The 4,576-nt window shown below is 44.1% G+C and overlaps 1 protein-coding gene across 3 annotated transcripts in view; it reads right to left on the bottom strand.

Annotated features, from left to right (window-relative positions):
• Positions 1 to 1,997: 1,997 nt before the first annotated feature.
• MTARC2 (mitochondrial amidoxime reducing component 2) overlaps positions 1,998 to 4,576 on the bottom strand; it is a 37,025-nt gene continuing 34,446 nt past the window's right edge. For 2 of the 3 annotated variants that reach the window (XM_010368086.2, XM_010368087.2), the window contains exon 8: positions 1,998 to 2,846. The gene's annotated coding sequence lies outside the window, so the exon portion shown is untranslated. The remainder of the gene's footprint in view (positions 2,847 to 4,576) is intronic. The other variant, XM_010368088.2, reaches the window with a different exon arrangement.

Below are 4,576 nucleotides of genomic sequence, written 5' to 3'. Positions count from 1 at the left end.
GAAGGTGCGGCCTTTGGCACTGAGCCCAAAGGGTGGGCCGCTCCCGAACCCTTCCGGGCCAATCAGAGCAGTGCGTCCTTCTGGGGGGCGGCGCGGGGAGTGGGAGGTGGCGGCTCAGCTTCCACTTGGTCTGAGCCCCACCGCCTCTGCAACCTTCCGTCGCCTGCAGCTGCAGGGCGCTGTGCCCTCCCCCACGATCGCTGCAAGTGACCAGTTTATTTACTTACGTATTTATGGGGTTATTTGACCTAAAATAAACAATATACAACATTTGCAGGACAAAGCGTGATTTTGAAATTAAAAATCAGATAGCGGGCAGCAGCCTCTCCTAGGAATAGTAGAGAGCGGGTTGGCCCTGCCTGGCCTGCGCGGTGTCCAGCTCTCTGCTGCGGCCGCCCTCCCCGCAGGCTGCCCAAGGTCTAGGGAGCTTCCAAAGAGTGAGGGTCTCGTGGAGGAGGATGCTACCAGGCCATCTGCGCCAGTGAGACAAGGCCAGAGTTCTCCTGGCGGCAGCTCAGAGCAGCAATGGGCGTCTGAGAGCACCTTCTACGCTCCCGGCGCAGAAGTTTAGCACTGCACAAGGTCTCCAGGCTGCTTCTGGCGGGAGGGAATGTCACCTGGTCCTGCAGGCACTCACCTCAGTCACTTGTCACTTCCAAATCAGGTTATATTCCAGTCAACAATATCAGCATACCCGAACAGCATGGTTTAGGAGTCAGGCTCCTGTTTGATGTACCAAGCTATCAAAGGAAAAAATTACTCAAACGCTTATTAAAAAGGTAAGGAAGACTATTCACGGCTATTGTAACAGGGACATCACAATAGGGGAAAGAGATTAAGCTCAGCTCTGTATTACAGCAAAGACTGCTGGGGGTTTATAGCCAAAGAGCAAAGTTCCTCGAGGTCAGTGAATGGAAAATCACTAAGAGGAGACATCAAGTATAGAGGATTATTGATAAACCCACTTAACAGGATTCTACTGAACTAGGCAAGGACTTACACACTGAGGGTGACAGATGAGGAATCTGAGCAGATATCAAGGGTGATCAGATATCAAGGATGGGAGAATACTCTGGAAACTGACTAAGCAGGGTTCTTGCTAAACTGGGCTCTGCAGGGAGCAGGGTGGCAAGGTCAAGGCCTCATGAAGAAAAGGGCTCAGAGGAGACCGAAGTTTGGTCGAGAGCCTGTGTCATCCCCAGCTCAGCCATGGTCCCCTGAGCCAGGAGTGTACCTTTCAAGACTCAGTCAGAATTGACCATGCAGGGCAAGGGTGCCTTGGATGAGAGAAGTGGGAGTTCACCAAGAGAAAAGAACAACACTCTCCTCTAGCTGGCAACTCACTGCAGAGCAGTTCCGTGCTCAGGGAGGCTCTGTCTTTCCTGGCCTGAACACTTATCTGTCCTGCTTTTCTGCTCTATTCTCTTCTCTTTCAACCCCAGGTCACACTCTGTCTGTAAAGGACACAGCTCAGCAGGATGCACCACTTGATCCTCCTCGGAAAGGCAGCTCCGGGGCACCAAATATGTGTTTCTGTTTATCTCCCTCCTGAATTCCTCTTTGAAAATTTAAGAGGAAAAAATGGTTCCCCTATTTTAATGGTTGACTTTAAAGTTCTGATTTTTCAATTTCATCACTTCCAGAATTTACCCAGGGCTACAGCTCGCTTACTACTTTTACCACACAGGGTGCGGGGGATGGTGGTGAGTTTCAGTCCCAGAACCCAGCAAAGGAAAATGGAGGAGGAGGGAACAACCACTCCTCACTGACCACTAGGAAGGCCCCTTGTGGACACTGGCCATCCTGCCACAGACAGGACACCTGTGTGCCTGCAGCTCACAATGCCCTCACCCCCTGCCAATGACAGAAGCCAGTGTTTGTGGAGTCAGATTGTGTCTCTGGAGGCAATCAGAAAGGGTAAGGAAAAATAAATTGCAGTGACTCAAATTCTAATATAAAGAGAGAAGCCCAGGAAGAAGACTCATAAATACCAAAGATAAAGCAGGATTGAGATTCACGTTTATTAGTTACAAAGAAACTATAAAATTGTAAGTAGGTGAATTCAGCCATATACTATTTCAGTGAGCATTTTTGCTTAAGATCATACCAAAGTAGTTCTTTTTTTGTTACAAAAAAATTATTTGCATTGAAAAAAATATGTTCATGCTGTCTTCCTTGCAATCCTACTCTCAAAATTCCATCCTCTTTTAAATGTCATCCTCTTCTTTATCTTACTTGGAATTCCAGGTGGTGTATCTGGCAGTTACACACAAACAGATTACTTTTATATGGCTTAATAAAGGTGTAATAGAATATTAAAACTAAGTCTATAAGAAAATTTCCATACTCAAGTACAGCTCAGATTCCATAATGCTAGAGCACATGAGTGAAAAGTCAACAGGAGTCAATGGCCACGTAAAGTCCAATATTAGGCATTTGTGAGTGTGGTAACACGTGTCCTGCACATCAGGTAATCTTGATAGGTAATAAAAGGAACACATTTTAAAAACATTTTTGCAGCTTTTTAGTTGATTCATTAAACTTGCTTTATTCATCAAAAAGTCAGGATGTAAAAGCATAATAGCCATGATAACATTCAAAATAGCATTTTTGATGATGTTAATTATTTTTAAAGCCTTCAGTACCTAAAATTTATACATATACCTTCATATTCCCACCTCTAATACTTTCCTTGCATTAACCTGGAGCGTACACAACTTTGAAAAGTCAAAAATCGAGATTGTTTTCCAGGGTAAAGATAGTTGAAGGCTGGATAATAAGGATTTGCTGAGGTATTGCTGCTGCTGTTGTTAAGATCTCAGTCAATCCCTCCTGGTTGCTGAAGCCTGAATAAATAATAAGAATCTCTGGTTATTTGGTTATTTATCCTACTGTTCATAAATAATTCAAACTCCCACAAAACAGTCACTTATTGAGGTTACACATATAAATGTATGGTGCAGTGCTGTGCAGAAAGCATGGCCTGTTAGCTCTAATTCACATCAGCTCCCAGACCATACATCAGCTGACCTAGCTGAGCCTTTGTTTCTCATTCATAAAATGCCTATTATCATATCTATCTCACAGAGATCCTCTCACAGATAAAGATTACACAAGGCCTTCTGGGGAGCAGAGACAATTGGAAATTGAGGCTGAGTAAACCACAGATGTTCGTTGCCTCCATCCACTGCAAAACAGGATCTGGTTGGATGAGTTTGTGACCAAGTGACATGGAAAACCCTCAGTTGTTAAGGTATCTCACAGCCACTGGGCTCCCTCAGATGCAGAGAACACATGAAAGCCCTTGGCTCACACATTGATCCAGGTCCAGTCAATCATGACTGGAACAGCAGGACACAGGATCAGTTTCACTCAAGCTAGATGGCTCAGGCTTGGGTCCACTCTCCCCAAATGGGGCTTTTAGAAATGCCAGGCACTTAGGAGCTTCACAGTTTCCTCTCTAGTATCAATACTTATTGTATTTCATCAAATCCAAGATATACCAATTGTAAAATGCACCATTATTTTATGCATCACTGATAATTTTATGCATCACTGATATTTTTCAAAAGGCACCCTGAATGTTATAAGAAGCTGACTGATATCAGAGATGTTAGAATAGGATCTCAGAACTGATGAAATATGGTTATGGTTATGCAAATACCTAGTCATAATAGTAGTCAATGGAAGTGTAGTTCCTTTTTGCCCAACTCAAGGGAAAAGCCTGTGTCATGTTTATATCCATTATGGAACCTAAGACTGGATCATGATGGAATGATGGCAATAAAAAACATAACTAATATTTACTGAGTACTTTATTTGTATTGCAATGCTGAAACTTTATATGAATTAATACTCAAGCTAACTTTTGTTGGTTGTTTTGGTAAGTACTATTATTCCCACTTTGTAGATAAGGGTACTGAGACTTAAAGAGAAGTTAAATATCTCATTCAACTTAGGAAGATGTTTGGATTACCAACCCAAGTCTATCTAATGCTAGATCTAGACCTTCTAAGCCACTATGTTACCTGTCCTTAAGGACGGTCAGGTTGTGGATGTCAGGACTGCAAGGGCAAGTAACACACGTGAGAAGCTCAGGCCAGAAACAGAGAGAAGGATGGTCAAGAGTTTTGGAGATGAGGTGACCTTAAGAACTGGGTCATGGATTTTATGAGAGAACTTGCTTAAAATCTCCAACTTGAGGTCTTCTGACCAACTTTCTCATTCCTTTAATTTGGGAGTTAGGCTTTTGCCCCCAGGAGTCAGGGCTGTATTGGACACAATGAAATCAATGTGAGAACATTATTTTCTTTTTTTTTTTTCTTTTTTTTTTTTTTTTGAGGCGGAGTCTCGCTCTGTCGCCCGGACTGGAGTGCAGTGGCCAGATCTCAGCTCACTGCAAGCTCCGCCTCCCGGGTTTACGCCATTCTCCTGCCTCAGCCTCCTGAGTAGCTGGGACTACAGGCGCCCGCCACCTCGCCCGGCTAGTTTTTTTGTATTTTTAGTAGAGACGGGGTTTCACCGTGTTAGCCAGGATGGTCTCGATCTCCTGACCTCGTGATCCGCCCGTCTCGGC

The sequence above is a fragment of the Rhinopithecus roxellana genome, chromosome 8 (genome assembly GCF_007565055.1).
Source record: "Rhinopithecus roxellana isolate Shanxi Qingling chromosome 8, ASM756505v1, whole genome shotgun sequence".
NCBI classification, from domain to species: Eukaryota; Metazoa; Chordata; class Mammalia; order Primates; family Cercopithecidae; genus Rhinopithecus; species Rhinopithecus roxellana.
The sequence above is the reverse complement of the archived record's forward strand: the minus strand, read 5'-3'. Positions and strand labels throughout refer to the sequence as shown.